This window comes from Pleurodeles waltl, chromosome 4_1 (assembly GCF_031143425.1).
Source record: "Pleurodeles waltl isolate 20211129_DDA chromosome 4_1, aPleWal1.hap1.20221129, whole genome shotgun sequence".
NCBI classification, from domain to species: domain Eukaryota; kingdom Metazoa; phylum Chordata; class Amphibia; order Caudata; family Salamandridae; genus Pleurodeles; species Pleurodeles waltl.
In genome coordinates this window covers 47,430,050-47,456,209 of record NC_090442.1, presented here as the reverse complement: position 1 = coordinate 47,456,209, position 26,160 = coordinate 47,430,050, and the positions used below count along the sequence as shown (strand labels likewise).

The 26,160-nt window shown below is 45.7% G+C and overlaps 1 pseudogene; it reads left to right on the top strand.

The window, feature by feature from the left end:
* Positions 1-21,028, top strand: part of LOC138287362 (zinc finger protein 135-like) — a 28,300-nt pseudogene extending 7,272 nt beyond the window's left edge.
* The last annotated feature ends 5,132 nt before the right edge of the window (positions 21,029-26,160 follow it).

The following is a 26,160-nucleotide window of genomic DNA, read 5'->3' as shown; positions in this document are numbered from 1 at the left end:
TGCGGACACACTGGGTTTAATTTTGTATCAGCCACTCCTTAATGGTATCTATGATGGAGGCTTCGTCCCAGAACATTTTAGTGGGTGAAACCGAGGAGTGTTAAGTAAGGAGCAAGAGGCACCCTTTTAAAGCTAGTGAGCCCTCCTGACCCATTCTGGTCCATTGTTCTTTGGGATGGGTTTCTGCCCCCCCCCAAAAGTTAACAGGTAGGTAACGGGAAGCTTCCATTGCCTTTATGCTTGTGTTCTGCGTTACTCTTGAGGAGAATCTTCAAACTCCTCCCTGCCTTCTTACCCACACTTGTTACAAAGTCCCTAACTGGACCAGTCTGTGTGGAAATAAGAGAAGAGTAGAACTACAGAGAACAGGTAAACCAACTAAACCGTCCCTCCCCTGTCACATGGCGGCAGAGACTTGGTCTCTCCTCTGTTACGCTGGGTGCAGTGCCTGATATTTCTCATTACACTATATGCAGAGACTGGTCTCTCTAGGCCTTTCTTTAGAGAGCGACCCTGCCCACTCCAGGTCTTTTATATGTGTAGCACAGTGCTGGCAGTATTTCTGGCTCCCTATTTTGACTTTTCTGCTGGGCCAGCGGAAAAGTCACATCCACATTGCTGCCGGCTTGTAATAGAGCCGGCGGCAATGCTGATATGCAGCGGGTGCAGTAGCACCCATCGCACATTTCACTGCCCGAAATTCTTGCTTGCACCGCTGCCCTGGGGATTATGACCACCAGGAAAAAGCCTGGCGGTATAGTGAAGGGGTCAGCGGTATGGCTGTGGGTATTGCGCCACGGTCATAATAGCTGACGGAACCCCGCCAGCCTGTTGGCGATGTTACCACCAGCTTACCGCTGGCCGCCAGGGTCCTAATGAGGCCCTCTGTGTCCCGCCGAGCCTGACAAATGGGGAAACCATACACAAAAGTACTCCTGAGACCAGTCTCATATTCTCCATTCTGGGGTCAAAACTGTGAGGTGGAGGGAATTACTCAGCTAAATGTACCAGCAAGTCATACCTAAGCCAGGAATAAGTCACACTTCATGAAAATGATGTCTGAATTGGGCCCATAATCAATGCAGGTGTGGTACCTAGTGCCCGGACTATGTGCTTTCTGCCTTTAGTAGTTTAGTCCCTGGTGGAGTAGTTAGTGGCACTTTTATTCTAAGGAAAAGAAACATAATTGTACATTTCTGGAAACATTCATCTTAAAATGTTAGCTGGCAGGCGTTGAGGAAATGACTGCAGTCCCATCACTTTGGTTAGCGTCACCCGCGGAGATTAGGACTACCCTAGTCATGATGTCAGGCGATGAAATAGAATTGATTATAAGAGATGGGAATTGCAAGCGCAATGTGGACATCATCACTTTAAGTTTCATGATGAACTTGTGGAGTAGATCACAAGATTTAACTTGCAGTGTTTCAAGACTTTGCAGAAAGACAATTGAGCAAGGAAAGTGTAATGAAGTAAGAAGTGTAATCCTGACAGAATAAATCAAGTAAATTCACGATTGTTAATCTCATTGTTATATACCAACTTCTTTGTGCGTATTAAAACTCCATATGATTTTCATAGGTAGGTTGTATTTCTCTCATGGCTGCTATCATAAGTCCTTTTTTCACTCTGTCTCTTCTGTATATGTTTGTTCTATTGGTTTTGATTGCTGTTTCTTTCGAACATGCTCTGTTGGTGTTGCAGTAGTTTTGATTGTTTACTGCGTGTGTTCTCAGTTGTTTTTTTTTTTTTACTGGGAGTCATTTTATACATATGACTCCTGTTTCGGCCAGTCTCTTTTTGCCACTCCTTCAGTTCGTGCTCTGTTATTCCGGATGTATTTTTGGTTACAAGTTGTGCCCATGCTCTGGTTTTCCTTGTGAGTATTTTTGTACATATGGTCCTTCTTGCCTGTTGAGTGTGAAACATACGTCCTTATGGAAGTTCCACAGACTGCCTGCTTCCCTCGAGCCCTTACTCTCACTAAATAAAGCCCTAACTGATGATGGACACCTTTTGTAAGCCTTGCTCTTGCCCACTGGTGAACAGGCCAGATGCCATAGATCGGTGACCCTGATTTTCTGGGGGTGCAAGTTTCCACCAGCAAGGTGAACTACAGTTCATTCCTTACGACCCCTAGGCAGAGAATCAGAGTGGATTGAGGCCTTCAGGAAATAAATTTGTTCTTTGTCCAGCTTACCCTTGAGTTCAGTCAATGTGGTTTGCCTACTAGGCTGATATAAGCATGTCCTCTGGGACACAGCCAGCGAGATATTGCTAGCAGTGCTGAAAGAATGTATGGCCTCCCTGATTCAAACCATTTGGGATAGTCAGGATGCTGCCATATACTTGATTTGTGCTGGTCTGGACACTACCAACTGCTTGAGATGAGCAGTCAACATCAGTGTGATGCTCCATTGCCATGTGTAAATACAGTCCACAAGTTTATCTGGAGACGTGTAGGCATCCCTTATGAAGATGACTTTTGATAGATCCCACCTATTTGGGGAAAAACCTGACTCCATCTTAGAACCATGCCAGACAGTTTCCCGACCTGTTTCGGCGTTACCTAGGTTACACAGGAGAGTTGGCGTACAAGAAGCACAAGGCCCTTCTGGTTTCACAGTAGTCAGCTCAGTCCTTTCATAGCCTTGGGAGGAGATCCGGAAGGCACTCCTTCCCCTTCACGCCTTACCCCAAAGACACTGATCTTCCGAGCCCCACTCACCAAATGCATCATCTGCCAAGCCGCTTTAGTTTGTTCTTAGTGGCACTTTCTGCCAGGTTGGCAAACCTTCACATCTGACAGATTGGTCCTCCAGATCGTTCAGGAGGGTTATGCCTTTCTATTCCTCTCCGACTCATTGCAGCTTCCTCCCACATCAGAGAGGCTTTCGGGAGAATCTTTCCATCTTGGTGAAAGAGGGGTGAGCTCTACTTTATAAAGGGGAAATAGAGAGGGTTCCAGGCTCGGAGATAGGGATGTGTTGTTACTTCTTCCATTTCCTGATGCCGAGGAAGGATAGCGTTCTTGATCCTATTTTAGATCCTTGTCTCTCCTGCCTGCGGGGCTACCTACATGCCCCCCTGAAGAACATTACTCAGCTGAGGTTGGCTACGGGTGCACCTGTACACTTGCGAGGTGGGTGAGGGGAGTAGTGTGGGTATCTTCCCCGTCTTGCCTACTTGGTTGACTTTCACTACTTTGGCTCTAGACACCAGCAAGTGTAATTCTATGTTCTGGCCCCCCGAGGCCCCAGGCGGCTGTGGTTTGGGCATGGTTAAGCCTCCAAAAGGCAATAAAAGCCATGCTAGCATCTTCCCCGGCACCAGTGGACCTGATCTGCCAATTGGAAATTACTCTTGAAAAGCACACCGGCATGTTTGACAAAGTACTACTAGCCATCCAAAACTCAGAGATGCGTAGAGTCCTTACTTGGTGCTATCCAGATGGAAATTGGGCTTTTGCAGGCAGACCATGCCAAGCTTGGAGAAAAAGTGGATGGTACAGAGTCTGTGCTGACTTCCATGCGACCCTTCCTGGTGATGGTACAAGACCAACTTAAAATCCTGCAAGCTGAGGTTTGTGAACTGAAGGTGAGAGCTGAAGATGCAGAAGGGCTTTTCAGATGCAATAATGTCGTCTTCTGGGTTTTCCTGAAAGGGTGGAGGGCCCCAACATGGAACTCTTTTTGAAGACTTGCTATTACAGATGGTCCTGGCCAACTGTGTACCCAAGTTCTTCTCGGTGGTCAAAGTGCACCGTATTTGTGGCTGCCCACCGGCCCCCGGGTGCCCCTTCGTGCACGGTGATTGCGCTTTTGCTTAACTACAGAGACAGAGACCTCCTTTTACAGCTTTACCGGGTGAAGGGTCCCAGGACTTCGATGGCCAGACCGTGATGACATATCCTGACTATACTATGGAAGTCCCAGAGGAAAGCAACACATGCTGCCACAAAAGAGTAACTGCAGAATCTGTGATTGAAGTATGCCTTGCTTTTCTCTGCTAGGCTCAAGGTGGTGGAAGCCGAAACAACCCACTTCTTCTCCTCCCCAGATGAGGCCTACACTCCAAGGGTGTTCAGGACTTGTTGGTGTATAGGGATGAAGACCTCCCTGGCTGGTCGAATGGGAGGCCCAGATGGCATAGCCACCTGCGTAGACCCCGATCACAACCCTCTGAGGAACAAGCTGCAGAAGGGCTAGCACAGGTTGTGGCGGAGGTCTCGCTTCCTGGAACTAATCGGTGCTGGCACCAGACACTGACCAGGAATCTGTGTGAGTTGGGGCCTGGTTCAGTGGCCTCTGATGGGGACTCTACCATTGCTTCATTGAAATCACTGTGCTGAGAGATGCCTGAAAAGTGACTTTACCCCTACTGTTTAGTGAACTGCACCAGGCCTCTGTTGGGGGACGTTGGATGGACAGAAGACTACCCCCATTGACACCTGGGGTTCATATTAAACTGGGGTCACTCTTTGGGGTGTACGTGTCATATTTCAGGGGCCCGGACTAATGGAGGGCCCACTTACGTCCTTTTTTCTCCAATCGAATGGCCCGAAATTAAAGGTTTTCCACAAGCACTGTTTAGTAATAATGTCAAGTTTTAGGCACTGAATGCTCTGTCGGGGATATAGTGGCACAATGCTTGTTCTTGTCGAAGCCAAGAGATTGGGTATTATTGTTATGATTTGTTTGTTTTTTGCTGGGACAGGATGGGGAAGATGGGAAGCAGATGGAGTTTATGGGTTTCTTGGGGTGTGTGCATATACTGACAAGCTCAGGAGATGTGGCACCTTATATCCAGTATGGCTACCACTTACAATACCTTGACATGGAACATAAGGGTTATGGTGACGCCTATCAGTTGTCACAGAATTTAAACGTACCTTAGGTGTAGACTATTATACCCAGCGTGCCTACAGAAGACGCACCTCACCACCCCCAAGTTAGACAAAGGTCCCTATTATGACATTGGAGGGCGTAACCGCCAATGCGGCCGTCCCCCTGCTGTACCTATTATGAGTTTCCCACAGCTTTTCCGACCGCTGGTGCAGAAGGAAACTCACCACAAAGTTAACGCCAGCTTGTAATCGAGCCGCCGGCAATGTTGCGGTGTATCGGGTGCGACAGCACCCGTCGCATTTTTCACTGCCCATAAATCTGGCAGTGAAAAGCATGAAGGGGCTGTCCATGGGGTCCCCTGCACTGCCCCCGAAACCCCCTTTCCACCAGCCTTTTCATGGTGGTCCGACTGCCATGCAAAGGCTGGCAGAAACAGGACTTGTAATCCAGATGGCAGTGCTGCTTGCAGTGCTGCCCTGGTGGATTATGACCGCCGGGACCGACAGGCTGTCGACTGGCGGCAACCTGGTGGTGCCGGCAGTCAGACCGTGGTGACTCCACCAAGGTCGAACAGCCACTATGGCAGCGGTCTGACCACCACCACAAGTCTGGCGGTCTATGGACCGCCAGAGTAGTAATGAGGGCCAAAGTGTCTAGGTGCTGGATTGGGCAGGTGTTTGCCACTATGTATTCTGCATTTGCTAGAGGGGTCCTGATCTGGTTTGCTCCAGGAGTCCCATTAGTACACAGCACAACACCAGTGGAACCTAGGGGATTGTTTGTGCTGGTGGAGGGTGCACCAGCTGGACATTGTAGGAGGCTGGCATGGCTTGTAGTGGGTACCAGAGGTACTTACACCTTGTGCCAGGTCCAGTTATCCCTTATTAGTGTAGAAGAGGTGTTTCTAGCAGCTTGGGCTGATAGAAGGTAGCTATAGCAGAGCAGCTTAGGCTGAACTAGGAGACATGCAAAGCTCCTACTATACCACTGGTGTCATATGCACAATATCATAAGAAAACACAATATACAGATATACTAAAAATAAAGGTACTTTATTTTTATGACAATATGCCAAACGTATCTCAGTGAGTACCTTCAGTATGAGGATGCCAAATATACACAAGATATATGTACACAATGCCAAAAATATGCAGTAATAGCAAAAGGAAGTAATGCAAGCAGTGTAAAGTTACAATAGATTTCAATAGGAGCACATAGGTATAGGGGCAACACAAACCATATACTCCAAAAGTGGAATGCGAACCACGAATGGACCCCAAACCTATGTGAGCTTGTAGAGGGTCACTGGGGCTGTAAGAAAACAGTGAGGGTTAGAAAAATAGCCCACCCCAAGACTCTGTAAGGTAGGTGTAAAGTGCACCTACAACCCCCAGAGAGCACTGAAGCCCACTCCTTTCTGGGGTACCTCCCTGTAAGCAAAAAGGAGGCAAGGTAACAGGACATCCCATCTCCTCCTGAGTTTTTCAGGGAGTCCCATTATCATTCCTTTGAGAGTTTTATTAAACCTCTCTACCAGTCCATTTGTTTGTGGATGATAAGGTGTGGTGAATTTGTATGTTACACCACATTCCTTCCACATGGCCTTCAAGTATGCAGACATAAAGTTGCTACCCCTGTCTGATACAACCTATTTTGGAAAAAAAAACCTGGAAAAGATTCCCAGGAGGGCTTTTGCCACTGCAGGTGCTGTAGTGGTCCTTAGAGGAATTGCTTCAGGATATCTTGTGGCATGGTCCACTACCACCAAGATAAACCTATTTCCTGGAGCAGTAGGAGGGTCAAGGGGGCCAACTATGTCAACCCCTACCTTTTCAAAGGGAACCCCAACCACAGGTAGTGGAATAAGGGGAGCCTTTGGAGTGCCACCAGTCTTGCCACTGGCTTGGCAGGTCACACAAGACTTACAAAAATCTTTTGTGTCCTCTGACATCCTAGGCCAGTGAAACAGGGGGACAAGCCTTTCCCATGTTTTAATCTGACCCAAATGTCCAGCCAAAGGAATGTCATGTGCCAGAGTTAGGAGGAACTCTCTGTACTGCAGGGGAATGACCAATCCCCTGGCTGCTCCAGGTTTTGGGTCCCTTGCCTCTGTGTACAAGAGGTTGTCCTCCCAGTAAACTCTATGTGAGTCACTGACATCCCCATTTTGCTGCTTGACAGCTTGCTGTCTGAGACCCTCTAATGTGGGACAGGATTGCTGTGCCACACTCAGCTCTTCCCTGACAGGCCCCCTCCACCCAAAAGCTCAGCAGTGTCTGCTGCCAGCTCATCTGGTGAAGGTTCTGCACAGGGAGGAAATTCTTCTTCCTCAGAAGGAGAATCATCTGTAGAGGGAGGGATAGTGGGTAGGGATTTACCCTTGCTACCCCTAGCTTTAGGGAGCACTTGGTCCATTGTTCCAGGATCCAAGTCACCATGTCCTTTTTGCTTTTTGGCCTGAGCCCTTGTCAAAGCAAAAATATGCCCAGGAATGCCCAGCATTGCTGCATGAGCCTCCAACTCCACTTCTGCCCAAGCTGATGTCTCTAAATCATTTCCAATAGACAGTCTACAGGTAAATCTGAGGCAACCACAACTTTCTTTGGACCAGTAACCCCCCCCCCCCCCCCCCCCCCCAGTTGAGATTCACAACAGCCATGGGGTGGCTAAGAGTCTTGTTATGAGCGTCTGTCACTTGGTACTGGTGACCAAGTAGGTGTTGTTCAGGGTGTACCAGTTTCTCTATTACCATGGTAACACTGGCACCTGTGTCCCTGTAGGCCTGAACCTCAACACCATTGATTAGGGGAAGTTGCTTGTACTTATCCATATTAAGGGGACAAGCAACTAAGGTGGCCAAATCAATGGCACCTTCAGAGACTAACACAGCCTCTGTGGTCTCCCTAACAAGACCAACCCCAACTAAGTTACCAAAAGTGAGCCCAGCTACTCCCTTAGATTGGCTATTAGTAGGTTTGCTCCCACCACCACTGCTATTACTAGGGGCACTAGAGGTTGCAGTAGGGGTTGTGGTAGTGGGAAGTTTGGTGTTTTTCTTTGGACAACTGGCATCAGTTGTCCAATGGCCTTTTACTTTACATAAATAACACCAAGGCTTTTTTACTTGATTTGAAGAGGATTTGGACCCACCACCCCCACCAGAGTGTTTTTGTGGGCCTGATGAAGACTAATTTTTAGATTTGTCCCGCCCTTGTCAGAAGACTTACCATCCTTCTTCTTGCCATCCTTGTCACCCCCTGTATGAACTTTTCTGTTCACTCTTGTTCTGACCCATTTGTCTGCCTTTCCCAATTCTTGGGGAGAGGTCAGATCTGAGTCCACTAGATATTGGTGTAACAAGTCAGACACACAGTTATTCAGAATATGCTCTCTCAGAATAAGATTATATAGGCTTTCATAGTCAGAAACTTTACTGCCATGTAACCACCCCTCCAAGGCCTTCACTGAACAGTCAACAAAGTCTATCCAGTCTTGTGAGGACTCTTTTCTGGTGTCTCTGAACTTAATCCTGTATTGTTCAGTGGTTAAACCAAATCCATCTAAGAGTGCATCCTTCAAAACTGCAAAATTATTGGCATCACTTTCTCTAACAGTAAGGAGCCTATCCCTACCCTTTCCATTGAAAGATAGCCATAGAATAGCAGCCCACTGCCTTTGAGGGACCCCCTGTACCAAACAGGCCCTCTCAAGTGCAGCAAACCACTTGTTAATGTCATCCCCCTCCTTGTAAGGGGGAACTATCTTGTGCAGATTCCTGGAACCATGCTCTCTCACCGGATTGCTATCAGGAAATACTGCTGCTGCCACCATGGGGTCCTAACCCCAATCTCTGTCTCTCCTTCTCCAGGTCTAGGGATTCCCTGTCTAGAGCCAGCTGTTGCTGTTTAAGCTTCAGTCTGGTCTCTTCCACTCTCAACTTTTTGAGCTCCCTTTCTAACATGTTGTCTTCAGGGTGGGTGGGTTGGGAATGTTTAGACACTGAGGATATATTGGAACCAACAGAGGGAGATCTGTCCCTAACAGTTTGGACTCTAACAACCTGGCCTCCAGGAATAAAAGCATCCCTACTATGATGAGAGCTTCTATTACTACCAGCATTGCTAGGAGGTCTGCTAAGGGGCAGATTTGGAAGAGAACCCTGTACACCTCCCTCAAGGGGTTCCCCTGAGTCAGAGTGTGAGCTATCTACTAACTTCTCAGATGAAGTGCCACCTAGGGACTTATCATTCTCAATGAGCATGTTATACAGAAATTTGGTAGAAGGGTTCTTTCCTACCACTAAAACTCTATCAATGCAGAGACTCCTTAGGCTCTTGAAGTTTAAATTGTCATAAGCTGTATTGACTAATTTAAGAGCAGTACCTACATCAGACATGATAGAAGGAGGTTTAGAGACAGCGAGAAGAGAGAACAAGTTTCAGGACTTTTTAAAGAACAGGAAAAAAAACGTTTTCAAACTTTTTGAAAGTTTAGGAGTACTTTTCAGCACCTAGCAGAAAGTGTAAGAGAAGAAAAGCAAAACTTTTTGGTTAGGTGTACATACACTGAATTTGTTTTGTATATTTTTCTCTTATGAAAAGTACAATATGACAAAGTGGTAAGTAGTTACAAGTACTTATCCCACTGCTACACAACCAATGTAGGAGGCTGGCCTGGCTTGTACTGGGTACCAGAGGTACTTACACCTTGTGCCAGGTCCAGTTATCCCTTATTAGTGTAGAAGAGGTGTTTCTAGCAGCTTAGGCTGATAGAAGGTAGCTATAGCAGAGCAGCTTAGGCTGAACTAGGAGACATGCAAAGCTCCTACTATACCACTGGTGTCATATGCACAATATCATAAGAAAACACAATACACAGATATACTAAAAAAATAAAGGTACTTTATTTTTATGACAATATGCCAAACGTATCTCAGTGAGTACCCTCAGTATGAGGATGCCAAATATACACAAGATATATGTACACAATACCAAAAATATGCAGTAATAGCAAAAGGAAGTAATGCAAGCAGTGTAAAGTTACAATAGATTGCAATAGGAGCACATAGGTATAGGGGCAACACAAACCATATACTCCAAAAGTGGAATGCGAACCACGAATGGACCCCAAACCTATGTGAGCTTGTAGAGGGTCGCTGGCGCTGTAAGAAAACAGTGAGGGTTAGAAAAATAGCCCACCCCAAGACTCTGTAAGGTAGGTGTAAAGTGCACCTACAACCCCCAGAGAGCACAGAAGTCGTGATAGGGGGATTCTGCAAGGAAAACCAACACCAGCAATGCAACAACAGTGGATTTCCGGACCTGAGTACCTGTAAGATAATGGGACCAAGTCCAAGAGTCGCGACAGTGTCGAGAGTGGCCAGGAGCCCAGGAAATGCCAGCTGAGGGTGCAAGGAAGCTGCCACCGGATGGAAGAAGCTTGGTGTTTTGTAAGAACGAAGAGGACTAGGAACTTCCCCTTTGGAGGATGGATGTCCCACGTCGTGAAGAAGCTTGCAGAGCTGTTCCCACGCAGAAAGACCGCAAACAAGCCTTGCTAGCTGCAAGGGTCGCGGTTAGGGTTTTTGGATGCTGCTGTGGCCCAGGAGGGACCAGGATGTCGCCACTTGGATGAGGAGACAGAGGGGCGCCCAGCAAGTCAGGGAGCCCTCACAGAAGCAGGCAGCACCCGCAGAAGTACCGGAACAGGCACTTAGAAGAGGAGTGAACCGGAGTCCACCCGAAGTCAGAAAAGGGAGTCCCACGACGCCGGAGGACAACTCAGAAGGTTGTGCACTGCAGGTTAGAGTGTCGGGGACCCAGGCTTGGCTGTGTACGAAGGAAATCCTGGAATAGTGCACAGGAGCCGGAGCAGCTGCAAATCACGCGGTACCCAGCAATGCAGTCTAGCGTGGGGAGGCAAGGACTTACCTCCACCAAACTTGGACTGAAGAGTCACTGGACTGTGGGAGTCACTTGGACAGAGTTGCTGAGTTCCAGGGACCATGCTCGTCCTGCTGAGAGGGGACCCAGAGGACCGGTGATGCAGTCTTTTGTTGCCTGCAGTTGCAGGGGTAAGATTCCGTCGACTCACGGGAGATTTCTTCAGAGCTCCTGGTGCAAGAAGGAGGCAGGCTACCCCCAGAGCATGCACCACCAGGAAACAGGCGAGAAAGACGTCAGGATGAGTGATACAAGGTTGCTAGTAGTCGTCTTTGCTACTTTGCTGCAGTGGAGACCCCAGAAAGGCAGTTTGGCAGTACCCGGGTTCTGTGCTAGAGACCCGGGGGATCATGGAATTGTCTCCCCAATGCCAGAATGGCATTGGGGTGACAATTCCATGATCTTAGACATGTTACATGGCCATGTTCGGAGTTACCATTGTGACGCTATACATAGGTAGTATGTATAGTGCACACGTGTAATGGTGTCCCCGCACTCACAAAGTCCGGGGAATTTGCCCTGAACGATGTGGTGGCACCTTGGCTAGTGCCAGGGTGCCCACACACTAAGTAACTTTGCACCCAACCTTCACCAGGTGAAGGTTAGACATATAGGTGACTTATAAGTTACTTAAGTGCAGTGGTAAATGGCTGTGAAATAACGTAAAATACAGGCATGCATTCAGGAAAGTGTTGCTCTGTGCTCCCAACACACTCCAGGGAGCCTTCCTGTGTGCCCTATCTCAGGCGTTAAATGGGAATTGTCAGGCTTCTAGTCTCTGGGGTGGGGATTTTAATAGTGTACACAACACTGATCTAGATGAGTTGGTTTACCGCCCTTCCCCTCACCCCCTCCAGATCCAGTAAACTAGGCTTTCAGGTGACCAAGCACTTTAGGCACTGGACAGACATGACACGATTACATGATGTTTGGTGAATGGGTCACTCAGGGGATGCAGAATACCCTTACTATGGACAGGGTCACCAAGTACACACTAAGCTAGATTACATCTTTTGTAATGCAGAGCTGTGGCCCCGGGTGCAAAGCTCAGAATATCTGTGGCAAATGATATCAGATCATAGCCCCCTCAAGGTGACCCTTCAGTGGGGAGAGGACAGTGCGCCGATACTGACCTGGTGCTTGCAGACAGAGGTCCTCCTTGATGCGTTATATAGAGACACTATTCAAACCCACTTACTCCACTACTTGGAGAAGAACGAGGGCTCCGCAAGATCCAAGGGTGTTGAGCGGGACGCTATGAAGGTGGTCATGAGGGTACACTGCATTAAAACTGCATGTCGGAGTGGGCATCCCTTCTTCATAGGGTGTTGGCATTAGAGGCATAACTGTGCGCCAGAGAACTAGAGGCCATAACTTCAATTGAGGCGTGTGTGCGACTGCAGGCTTAACGAGTCAATACAGAGACGAAGTCCACCGCCTTCATAATATTGATTATAAAGCATCTCTGGGTAGGCAGCACACAGATGGGGACAAGCTGGGCCGCATGCTGGTGTGGTTACTGCGTTCCGAGGTGCCCAGGACTATCATTAGGGTGATTTGCACTCCTGCACTCCTGCGCATTGTGAACTCACAGGCCTTTGCCTAATATTATGAGACGTTATATTCCCTCCTTATGATCCTTTCCCAGGTTGTCTCCGAGAGTATATTGCTGGGGCTGTACTCCCCGGATTGACCCCCTACAGCTCCAGGAGCTTGAGCAACCTCTACAGCTGGCAGAGATACAGGCAGCGATACGCCAGATGGCCCGCAATAAGGTCCCGGGGACGGACGGGTTCCCCATAGAATATTACACATTATATAGGGCCACTTTGACACTCAAATTGCTTGTGATGTATCAAGAGGATCATCAGTGTGGATGGCTGCCTTACTTTCTATGCGAGCCCCTTATAGTACAGGCTGCAAAAGATCATAAAAAGTTTACTAGACCTGCAGGTCGCGTAGCTTGAATAATCTACTTGACCTAATTGTAATGTACTTGACCCGGAAACGGGTCTCAAATTGCGTGATCCTAGGCAAATATTGTATTTTACAGTCGCCTTTTTCTTCATTCTCACATATGAGCGCACCTTCAAATATGTGAGTTCAGCATTTCTGCTGTAAAAAAAAAAAAATCCTCTTTTGTTTGATTCGATACACTAAACATTTGCTCCTTGAATAAGAAATCTATCCCACATATAGGGCACACATGATCCATGCATGACTTGCCTCTTAGTTTACTAATAGCTTTACTATCAGGGCAGGAGTGTTTCTCAGTTTATGTTTAAACACTCACTTTTAATAAATATATTACTAAAGCATGATGTGGTTGCGCTCTGTCATTTACAGACAGTACATTTCCAAGAAATGTCCAAAAACCTTCCCACTAACTTGCAGCTTTACTGATAAAACTATATAGGCCCTCATTATAACATTGGCGGTAAAAACCGCCGCAGCGACGGCCACCAAAAGACTGTCGCCGTGGCTACCATCCGTCCGCCATAATATGACCACAGCCGGATTTCCGCCACAAGAAGGGCGGAAATCCGGCTGTGGACATACTGGCGGATGGCGGTAAGGTGGCGCTGCTACCACCAGCAGCGCCACACCAGTAGACCGCCCCCAACCGTATTATGAAAACTAATACAGCCTGGCGGTGTTCTGCTGGCGGTAGCAGTGCCCCATCCCGTCTCCTGCCGGAAGACCCCCTGGATTCAGGTAAGTCGGGTCTCCGTCAGGGGAGGGGGGCTGTGTGTGTGTGTGTGTGGGGGTGTGTGCATGTATGTGTGAGTGTGTGCTTGAATGCGTGTGTGTGTTTAGTGTTGATTGCGTGCATGAATGTATGGAAGTGTGAGTGCGTATATGTATGGAAACTGGAATGCATGTCTGCGTGCATGTTTTGAAGTGTGTGCGGATGTGTGTGAATGGAAGAATGCATGCATGTTGTATGTGTGAATGAGTGTGTGTCTGCATGTGTGTGTGTGTGATTGGGGGAGCGTGGATGTAGGGTGGGTGGGGGGATTAGTCTGGAGGGGTGGGGGGGTGTCTGGAGAGGTGGGGGGGTGGGGGCCTTCTATCAGTGACAGGGAAGGAACTCCCTGTCACTGATAGGGCCTACCACCATGGTTTTCGTGGCATTATGAACGCCATGAAAACCATGGTGGTAGGCAGGGTCATAATCCCGCCGGTGGCACAATGGCGGCCGCCAGGCTGGAGATGGTTATCTCCAGCCTAGGGGCTGCTACCGCCTTGGGGGTTGGAATGGTACATTGTGCCATAATGTGGCGGTAAGTACCACCAGCCTGTTGGCAGTACTTCCGCCACATTAACGCTGACCTCTGGGGTCATAATGACCCCTATAGTGTATTAACAATAATCTGTGAAAATTGAGTTTCAGAAAACATTTATCATTTGCACATCGCCGAATAAACTGTTCTGATCTTTTTTCATCCTTTAAAGTATTTTTTTATCACACAAAAGTACAACAAATGGTCTTTCACAGCTACTGAAATATATTTCGAAACGGTTATAAAGTTGACTTGGTTATATAAATGTTGTGTGTTAGGAACAACCTGATACCAACAGCCTTCCATTTCACATAGGGCAGACAGTTCACCTTACAAAATCCTGGAACTCTGCTGTCACAAGAAAAAGTATTTGCATTGCAAGAAGACAAACTGACTTTTGACCTCTGTCTCTGAACACAGAGCAAACGTGACAAGAATAAGATTTAAAGACATCTTAATTGCTAATTCAGTTTCTGACTGAACAGAACACCTGTTCTTAGTCCACTCCCCAGAAGAGGCGAATAGTATCTAAAAATAGCTGGACCTCATAAAATAAAACTCGCGATAGCGAGTGGCCGAGTTCATTTTTCGATTGCTGTAGTAGTACTTCCCAAAGGTGGCAGGAACCCCTGGAAGTAAGCTAATATCACCCTTTATCGATGCTGAATATCGACTACAAACTCCTGAGCATAGTGCCGGCGAAACGGCTGCTCCGGATCTTCCAAACATTGGTACATCCCAACCAATGTGGGTTCATTCCCCATAAGGCCACCTTGTCCAAGATGCGCAGGTTGTGGCACATTATGGATGTATGGGGTCTAAAGAGCACCCAGTAGCAGTGTATCTGGACTTTGAGAAAGCTTTGGAAATCCTTGGCTGGTCCTATTTACTGCTGGTCCTCGAGGCCTTGGGGATGGGTCCCAAATTCATGAAATGGGTCCCATTGCTGTACAAGGCCCTGCAGGCAAGGGTGTGTAGGGGTTGTCAAATCTTGCAGCAATGTGACATTGGCAGGGGCACCAGCGAGGGTTTCTCCCTCTCCCCTGTTGTATTTGGGCTGGCTGTGGAGTGCTTGGCCACCTAGTTATGAGTGAGAGGCCCTGCTTGGGACATGTCAGTGGGTCCTGACTGGCACATAGTCTCGCTTTATGCAGATGACAAAGGCTGCCTTATCTTTTTGCACTCTTAGGTCAATTTGGAACCATGACATGAGTGAACAGGGTAAAGTCCTGATTCTTTCCCCTGATGAGATTAGAACGCATAGCTACAGAGGAATTAGAGGTTGACTGCCTACCTTGGCAATATGAGATGTTTCGCTATCTTGGGGTGAACGTTTACTACTGCAACCATGGCAGGACACTGACATCCCTGCGGCAGCCTCTGGGCTTCTGGATGTGTTTGCCCTTGTCCCCTTTGGGCCGATCATCCATAGCAAAGATGCTGATACTGCCACACTTCTTTATTTCTCTGCAGCAGTGAAGGTGATCCCCACCAGGGCCTTCTTTAATGACCTACGGAGACTAATTTCTGACTTAACTTGGGGCGCAGCTTGTAAGTGAGTGTCAGTACGGACACTCCAACGATCATTGACGGAAGAGGGCCTGGTTGTGCTTGATCTAAAACTTTATTTTGGAGCTGCGCAGCTGCAATTGCTCATGTGCTGACGGGCTAAACAATGGGTAAAGGCAGATTGATTAGAAAGGGCCTGAGTGGCTTGGGAGTGTTAGCACTTGGGAGACCTTCCCATGGGATGGGTAGACTAGCGCGTACAGCCAAATACTGAGGGAACAGATATATCCAACCTCGGTGTGGTATGCTGCCTTTTGCTCCACAACTACCACTGTGGAATATACCTTGGATGAGGGCTCTGTTGGAGGCCCACAACCCATAACTTTGGTTGCCCTATATGGGGGCCCTATACATTGATGGGGAACTGAGTCTGTTTGACGATATGCAGGATGTTCATGACTTGGGAGCTGATCAATTTCTGACTTGCAGTGCCCTTAAACTGAAGATCCGAAACATATGAATGGTAGGTCAGGAGACTCCAGCCCTACACCATGGGCTTCACTGTATATTAACACATGGCCTAGGGCGTAAGGCTGTTACAGTACTGTATGCGCCATTATAGACCGCTGACACACACCTTGCATTACTCAGCATGCCCTGCTGGGGCACATATCTGTGGACAGTTCTGATGGTCAAGCAGTGGGGAATGGCACTCGAACAGGTAAAACAGGTGTCCCGCAACGCTCGCCTGAAGTTCACCCAATTCAACAATTTGCATCATGCTTACCTTACACCACACTGGTTGCTTGAGATGGTTCCGGGGGTGGCGTTAGTGTGCCCCCCCCCCCAGTGTGGCCATCACAATGCGACCTTCCTCCACATGGTGTGGGACTGGCCCTCGTTGGCGATGATATGAGCACAAGTCATGGACCATGTGTTGACTGTGATTGACGTGCAGTTCCCGCTAGACCCCTTGTTCTGCTCCTTGGAGTTACTAAGCATATGAAATGTACTAAGTACTACTTAAAACTGTCTGATTTGGCTGTGGTCCTCTCCAAAGCAACTTATAGCCATGGCTTTGAAGTCATCACAGCCGCTGTCGATTGATAGCTGGCTGTGGATTGCCCTGAAGTAGGAAACTGCTGAGGCTGATGCTGTGACACATGACTTACATATAAGGGGAGGAGGTGGAGGAGGAATCTTATGGGATGGAGCACATATATGCTCAAGCTACAAGATGCACTGGATGCCCTTACTGGACTGCAAACCTAGCTTGCCATATCCCAGCAGTCAGATACTGCAAGTATTGGCCGCCCAGTGGTCAACCATGAGGAGCCACCACAAACTCAGTAGGCAGTGTTGTATCAGCACCTCAAGCCGTATATTCATCACCTGTCTAAGCTGTATCACCATCTCTTCCTAATACACCGTCAGTAATCTACACCCTTTCTTCACTAAATTACTCTGTGAACACTGGTAAATCGCCTTCTTTTCTGAAGTAACTAAGATGTAACATGTTCAACATAACTTTTTATCTGTATATGATAAAATATCCCTTGGTAACTTTCAAAGATGGTAAAGAAGAAATGTCTTTTACAGCAAGTTAAATATTGTGATTTCACATTCTGTTACATTTCCATTAAGTGATTTTAAATCTCTTTACATCTTTTTACAGGAAAGAAGCCTCGAATACACAATATTATTATGAATAATGACAATAATACTGTAAATCTGCAAACAACGCTCAGAAATAATGAGCTCCAATATTCAGAAAAATATCAGTGCATCCTCAGACAGAGGAACTTGAACATAAATTGACAGATTCAGAAAGAAGCATTCAAGAGCAATTCAGTGAATGTAAGAGTCTGAGCTGTGCACGCCACGGAACAAGATGAAGATATGATCTCTAGAAAGTGAAGGCAACAACACTGACAAGCCACCTCCAGTGTAAACAGGTGTCCAACACCAGGTTTGATCATGAGATCATCATGATGTGTTTACAGCAGTGCTCTGCTTACTATAATGATAACAACCATCTTTAAGTGCTCTAGGTTTATTGTAAACTCTTTCTGGCCAAACTACAGGTACCAGAGAAAGGAGAAATAGAGTCAGACAACTGAAGGGAGAAGGAAAGGGGGTTGTGCTGTTTAAAATACAGAATACTGTCCCAATTTGCATCGACCAGAAGGAAGACAAATTTGTGCCCACACGCATGCAAAACTATTATCTGATCTAAGGATACAATCATCTACAAAGAAACCTTACTCATATATGGATGTGGCAGGTATTTAGTGAGTATTGTATTTTATTATTAATTTGTAAATCAAGCATCCAATACCACACACATACAGAGATTGTGAGAATAACAAAAGTGCTGTCTCAGCCATGCTGGCCCATCAGGAAACAAGGTCATGGGATAAAGACAAATATATACCCAACCCAGAGACACTACCCAAGAAAGAGAAATCATACACATGCAGCGAGGGCTTTAGTTTGTCACCTTTACTAAAGCACTATCAGCAAACACACACAGGGGAAAAAATTTACAATTGCACTGAATGTGTGAAGAACTTTAATCAGTTAGCACTCCTAAAAGAGCATCAGCAAACTCACACAGAGAAAAAAACATACCAATGCAGTGAATGTGTGAAGAGTTTTAGGCAGGTGTCATATCTCCGAATACATCAGCGTACACACACAGGGGAAAAACCATACCATTGCACTGAATGTGTGAAGAGCTTTAGTCAGGTGTCATATCTCCGAATACATCAGCGTACACACACAGGGGAAAAACCATACTGTTGCACTGAATGTGTGAAGAGCTTTAGTGAGCTATCAGTTCTCCGAACACATCAGCGTACACACACAGGGGAAAAACCATACATTTGCAGTGAATGTATGAAGAGCTTTAGTCAATTATCAACCCTACAAAAACATCAGCAGACACACACTGGGGAAAAACCATATCATTGCACTGAATGTTTGAAAAGCTTCAGTCGGTTATCAGATCTCCAAAGACATCATCGTACACACACAGGAGAAAAACTATACCATTGCAGTGAATGTGTGAAGAGCTTTTGCCGATTATCAGTCCTACAAATACATCATCGAACCCACACAGGAGAAAAACCATACAATTGCAATGAATGTGGAAGTAGTTTTAGTTACTCTTGCACCTTAAAGGGTCATCAGCGAACACACACGGGGGAAAAACCATACCATTGCACTGAATGTGTGAAGAGCTTCAGTCATTTATCAAGCCTCCGAAGTCATCAGCGAGCACACACTGGGGAAAAACCATACCATTGCAGTGACTGTGTGAAGAGCTTTTGTCAATTATCAGTCCTACGAAAACATCATCGAACCCACACAGAGGAAAAACCATACCATTGCACTGAATGTGTGAAGAGCTTCAGTCATTCATCAAGCCTCCGAAGTCATCAGCGAACACATACTATGGAAAAACCATACCATTGCACTGAATGTGTGAAGAGCTTTAATCGATTATCAAACCTCCAAAGTCATCAAAGAACACACACAGGGGAAAAACCATTTAAGTGCACTGAATGTGTGAAGAGCTTTTGTCAATTATCAACCCTACAAAAACATCAGCAGACACACACTGGGGAAAAACCACATCATTGCACTGAATGTGTGAAGAGCTTCAGTCGGTTATCAGCTCTTCAAAGACATCATCGTACACACACAGGGGAAAAACCATTTAAGTGCAGTGAATGTGTGAAGAGCTTTTGTCAATTGTCAGTCCTACAAAGACATCATCGTACCCACACAGGGGAAAAAACCATACCATTGCAATGAGTGTGGAAGTAGTTTTAGTTACTCTTGGACATTAAGGGATCATTAGCGAACACATTCAGGGGAAAAGCCATTCAAGTGCTCTTATGTGTGAAGAGCTTTTGTCAATTATCAATCCTATGAAGACATTAGCAAACATATCGAGGGGAGAAACAAAACCATTGGAGTTAATGTGGAAGTAGTTGTGGAAGGGATTTTCAACTAATTTTATGGATTTGTGATAAAACCTATAAACACAACACACTTGAATCAATTTAACAAGCCCAAGCTGGAGAATATTTATATCTGATTTTGGTCATTTGGTACAACAATGATAGTTCAGTGACAGCTGCCAAAGAACAACAAACTAAAAGTCGGAAAATGTGTACTGTAGCTCTGAGTTAATGTTTGCAATGCACAACATTGATGTCTGAAGCCCTGACACAGGAGAAATTATGCTCTTTTCCATTATCATGTTCATCTGTAAATGTACCAACCGTATTCGCACTTCCTTAGAGATGTCCAACATTGAGCTGAAACCTTGGGAGATTTGTTGGGTCACCAAAGACTATGTACATAATTTATGGCTAGATTAGTTGGTTATTGTTAGAAATGACCCTTTCTGCAGGGTTATCCCCAAACGTTTTGCTTTGCTCCTCCTATTTTTCAGACCCTCTTTTTAGGTCGAGCACCAAGCCCTTTGACCTGTTGTAAGCATTGTGGGCTTTTAACCACACCCATGTCATGCCCACCAGGTTCACTTGTTCATGGGCTTGCCTTTCAAAAAACCCTTGGTGTCATTGGTAAATGCTTTACGTGTGTCCCGCCTTGGGGCGGTTTTGTTACCACCTTGAGGACGACCCTGTTACATGGATTGTTGCACGATTGCCAATATACTTCAGCGTGGACAAACAATTTTTTTTATCTCTCCCCTTCGTGCTGCATGGCAGCCATGGTAACCACAGCATGAACAGGCACAACTTTGTGAACTCGAGCAGTAGTATTGGAGCGCTGGTCACATTGTTCACAGTTACCTAATCAGAGTCATTTCTTGGGGCTTTCCCCTTAAAACACTTGAAATTGGTAAATGCTTTACAGTAAAACAGAAATCCACAAAGGGAAGCAGGTGAGCCAATACTACAATATTCACTGCACTTGGGAGTCCCGACCCATAATGCTTTGCAAGCATTCTTTTTCACAACATACTTGCCCATAACTCAGCTTGTGGTAGTCCTAGGACAATGGGACCACCACCAAAACCTTCACAACAACATGCTTTTTCTGTTCACATCAGATTTGGGTCCCGCACTTGGTTAGTCTGTACCCCAAAATAATAACCCCACCCACCATTCAGTGTCTATTATGCTTTCTCATGGCTAGAAATTTTGTTTAAAAGCTGGTTTTGTTTTAAAGGCCTTGTTTGTAATATCATTGCAGTAGGCCTGCTAGCCCTAGAAAAATACCCTCTAGGGTCTAAGTGTATGGTTACACTCCATTAATTTATCTGTTTTTTTAGGGGGTTATCTCCTCTAGGGACTAACAATATGGTTACATGAGCATGTTTCTTACAAATGATATTTTTGGTATGGTGCCCTCTAGGGGCTGTTTTGAGCATTACAGTGTAATGTCAAAAGTTTGTTTCTGATAAAGGTTTATATGATAATTGTGATAATATGTATATGTTTTAATAAATCTCTCCTTATTACAATTATGACCATAATTAAGGCTAACTAAACCCCTTGATTACAGTATGACTTTTTGATCATTCTTGATATGTTTGGGTGGCCCTTCTAGTTTATTTCTCCTCTATGGCTGTGTTGTGGGATTTTTGGGGGGGAAGTTTGGGGGTGGGGGTTGTGTTAGGCAGCCAGCAACTGGGATGGTGGTGTGGTAAAAGTGGTAGTCTATTGGAATTAGAATGGCAGATTTAAATGAGGATGCTAAATGCCAACATTTTCATTTTTTGCTGCAGATAGAGGAAAACGGTAATTGAAAGTGCTTTAGTTATATGAAGGGCTACTGGAATTATATGGCAGGACAAATTGAAATTATGAGGCAGGGTTGACCAATTTATGTGGCAAGGAAAGTCTAGTTATGAATTTACAATAACAATAGCTTTAAATCAACCAAATGCTAGACCTGTTGCTTGGCAAATGCTTGTTATTGGCTTTTGGACTCAGAGCACTTTAACACTGCTAATCAGTGCTAAAGGGCATGTGCCCTCTCCCCTAAAACTGGGTATAATTGGCTTACACCTGTTTGGCATAATTAATTTACCTGTAAATCCTTCTAAAGTGGTATACCATGTACCTAGGGCCTGTAAATTAAATGCTACTAGTGTGCCTGCAGCGCTGATTGTGCCACCCCAGAAATAGCCTTTCAAACTTGTCTCAGGCTTACCACTGCACTGCCTCTGTGCGCAGCTTACTGCCACACTGACTTGGCAAGTCAAATTAATTGCCAAGGCCGAAACTCACTTTTTACTAAACCTATGTCGCCCCTAACGTAGGCCCTAGATAGCCATATAGGCAGGGTGCTGTGTATGCAAACGGTGGGACATATGCTTTTATGTGTTACCTGTCCTAGTAGTGACAAACAGACTCTTTCATTTTTCACTACTGTGAGTGCTTCTCCTCTGATAGGTTTGCATTATATATGTGTAAGTGTTCATTTCTGATCTGTGAGAAGTAGTGTGAGCATGTTTGGTATGTTTGGAATGGTAGTGAGAAATCCTGCTTACAGGTGTAGGTGGATTTTACATTACTGTTTTAGAAATGCATCTTTTAGAAAGTGAACAAGCACAAATGATGGACGGAATGCAAAAACAATCAAACATTCACCCCCAGTCACAGATCTGGGATTAATCCATCAATTCTTTGGCTCACCATGCCACCCCAGTTTGGACCCAGCCATATGCAAATCAGTCTTGACCCTGTTTCCCATGGGAACAGTCCAGCCTGAACTGCCAGGCCAGGTCCTCCCTGGACTGGAAACAAGCATCCTAGGAACGGGGTCAGGGTATCGCCCTTCATCAACCAGGCTAGCTTGAATCCAGTGGCACAGTGAGCCCAGGACCCACGTCTAGGCATACCCAGGGCACTTATGGCGACAAAAGCAAACAAACACAAATGATGGACGGAATGTGAAACCAATCAAACATTCACCCCCAGTCACAGATCTGGATTTAATCCATCAATTCTTTTGCTTACCATGCCACCCCAGTTTGGACCCAGCAATATGCAAATCAGTCTTGACCCTGTTCCCCATGGGAATAGTCCAGCCCGAACTGCCAGGCTAAGTCCTCCTTGGACCGGAAACAAGCATCCTGGGACTGGTTTCAGGGTATCAGCCTTCATCAGCCAGGCTAGCTTGAATACAGTGGCAGAGTGAGCCCGGGACCCATGTCCCCCTAAGTTATGGTTTTCCAGGTGGCCCACGACTTGCCAGAGGAGCAGGCGTAATACCCTCCACTACCCTGGTGGACTACCGTTCACCATATTTAGCCACCTCCACCAACCTCCACCACAGGAACTCCTCTAAAGGCACCTAAAGTTTGCTGAGTGGCTGCCATGTTTCACACGGGCGCTCAGCAAACTGTTTACTCCTAAAGTGAAAGTTTGATTTTTGTAAAACAAAAAACAATGAACTTGATGGTGTGAGAGTTTTCTATAAGTCTGGGTCATTTTTTACTTTTTTTGTTTTGGACTGCCAGTCTTTTCATAGTGTTCCTGAACAGAAAACAGTAATTTAGAATGCCTACCATAAGTAGGGCTGAAGGGCTGATGTACTTCAACCATCGGTCCCAGGTGTCTCAGGTCATCTTTGTAAGGGTTCATGAGGTTCTGACCGGTCTCTTCAAACAGAAGAGAACAGTGATAGAATCTTCTCATTAACTTTCAAAGCTCCCCAATTTATTTTTATAATATATTTGATACAAAATTTGCTAATGGATTATAAATGACAACTATGGTCATGCTTTCCTCACTTACCCATGCATTAGGCATCAGGAGGTTGTCTCTATAATTCTCAGCCACTTTTTCACCTGCTTCACAGTCCTTCTGGAATAACCTCTTCCAAACAATTTATTCTCCAAGGATTCCTGTTGTTTTATAAGAGAGCTTTATTCAAACAGTTTCTTTGAATTTCTCAAAATGGTCGAAAGTGGAGATTTTGTCTTAGAGAACTTGATTGGAAGTTTGTAGCATTATCTCAGGTGTTGTGTAAAACCAGTGTGCCATGTTCCAAGGCTGCTTTGTTGCATCGAATGTTGTGTAAAACCAGTGTGCCATGTTCCAAGGCTGCTTTGTCGCATCGAATGCTGTGTAAGAGCAGTGTGCCACCCTCCGAGGCTGTGCTGTTGAATCAGATGGTGTGTAAAAGCAGTGTGCTGCTCTCTTTGGCTGCATAGGGACTTGTGTAAAAGCATTGTGTCCCAATACACATCCTGCTGACTGCGACGTCATAGAGTCCACCTTCTACCTGGGATCCCATCTGTTTGCTGCCATCGTTATAAGATGCAGGTGCTGCAGAGAGAACGGCATAAGGACTGCAGTGATGCCTTCCTGCACCCAAAGATGTTTCACAAACATCTCACACATGAGCACATGAGTGTATCAGCTGTCACGCTACCTCACATTGAATACTATTTTACACTGGTAAACACTTTCCAATACTTCACCTCAGGTTTGCTTGCTGCCCCTGCTGCTTCTGTCTTGTGACATACAATACTCTGCTATCTGTCTGTACCAGGGCACTGCTTGAGAATATAGTAAATCACCTTATTAACTACTTAATATCTGTCTTTGACAATTACAAGGGTACGTGCAGAAAAGGATTTACACGCACAATTACACTGCATGACTTCTATAGAAATGATGTTTAATTTTGAATGTATATTCTGCATTCATAATTCTGATGTCTTTCTAAAATGTGTGCTGTAAAAATGACGCTGCAACCTTGCAAATATTCCAAACGCTGTCCACCGATGCTCTTCACATTTTACAAAAACAACCAGTGGTGTAGTGGTGCTCATTGTATCCAGTTTACTGCCTTCCTTTCTTTGAGCCTGTGCATTGCAACACAGCAGAGCAATGTTCACCTTCTGGCAATAGCAGTGTGTTGTCTTATGTAGTGACTGAGAACATTTCATGGCAGCTGAGTGGAAGCTTATGACCACTGTTGCACAAGTTACTCCATTGACTTTCCTAGGTGAAAGTGAACAATGTTTGGAGCTTGGAACATGTTCTGGATGAATCGCGGTGTAACACGTTTTATTTCATCATGAGTATTTGAATATAGCACATTCTCATGGGATGCAGTGTAGCAGAAAAACCTGTATATATCTCATTGAAGCTAGGAGCGAATTTATATAACACAATAGTGCGTTGTTATTAAAATGTTACAGATCACAATGACCAGTTGCAATTCAGTCAAACTGACAATCTCAATTAAATCCTGAGGCTCGGTCACTATTGTGTCAAATATCCTAAGATCGACCATTGTCTACACCACGCGCTATTGATGGCAAACCTCTGGGGAAGCATCCATTAATTTGACTATTATCAAAGGAATAAAGATAAGTAGACCCCAAATATCAAATGTAATGATATGATAATGTCGCCGTTATTATGTTAACTACCTGGCCTGAGAATCTCTCTGATGGGTCTCTCAGCAGAATTGACCCTGCTTTTGCATTTTAGACAGCAAGGCTTTGGATCTTGCAGCTAGACAGTGTTCTCCTGGAGTTCTATTCTCAATTTCCAGCGGTACAAAACATCTTATCACCGGTGGATTATCCTGCCTTTCCCAAGAGTCCAAATCTGTGTGTATCTAGATGTTGCAAAGAATAGGAAGCTTGAGCATCGGGTCTCAGAACACTTGATTCTCAAATTCTTATTTGAGAATAACATGTAGCAATCTGGAATTTATATAACCTGTTTCATGTGGTCATTCTTCTGGGGGGGGGGGGTGCTCTGGCTTCCTAAGCTTTTGCAATAAGAGAACATTCTGAGCGCAGCTAATTGGTTTCTGATTCCACTTTTAAAACTTTCCATTGCAAACCAATTGTGCATGCTTCTTCTGTTATTACGCATCTTTAGAATAGCAGAATGGTAATCGCCAGTCTTGCAATAAAATCCAGATTTTCCCAGTTTTAATTATAAACGATTCATAATTTCATTAAAGACACTTAGTTGACTATCTTTAATTCTGCGGATAGCAGTTTGACTCTTTTTTTTTTTTTATATTCATTGTCCCTCCCTTTTTATTTAGCATGTCAGGAAGGAGGCCTGGAGGCAGTTGTATTACTGAAGGTGCTGGGAAAGACATCCGAGTTTGAGAGAGTTGACTGATAGCAAATGAACCCTTAGGCCTGTTGTGGGAACCCCCGAGAAGCAAAGAGTGTCTTAGCATTTATTTCCTGTGCTTGACACCTTAGCATGTTCCTGTCCCCTGGGGGCGGGCAGTCTCTAGGCACTGTGCTTTCTGTGGCTCTGCTTTCCACTGGTAAAGGGTCAAAGCGTTAACACCCACCCAACATGAGTCCATGAGAGGGTACGGAAATAGGACTCAGGGTACACCAATACACAGCATGGATGAAAGTAGCCACGGACAGGAACACTCACCTACCTGTGCACCTCCCCTGTTTATACCTCACAAAAACCACCCTGGGCATCTCCTCTGTTTGTACCTCATAAGCACCTAACTCAGCACCTCCTCTGTTTTTACCTCATAAGCACCTAACTCAGCACCTCCTCTGTTTATACTTCACAACCACCTCCCTGG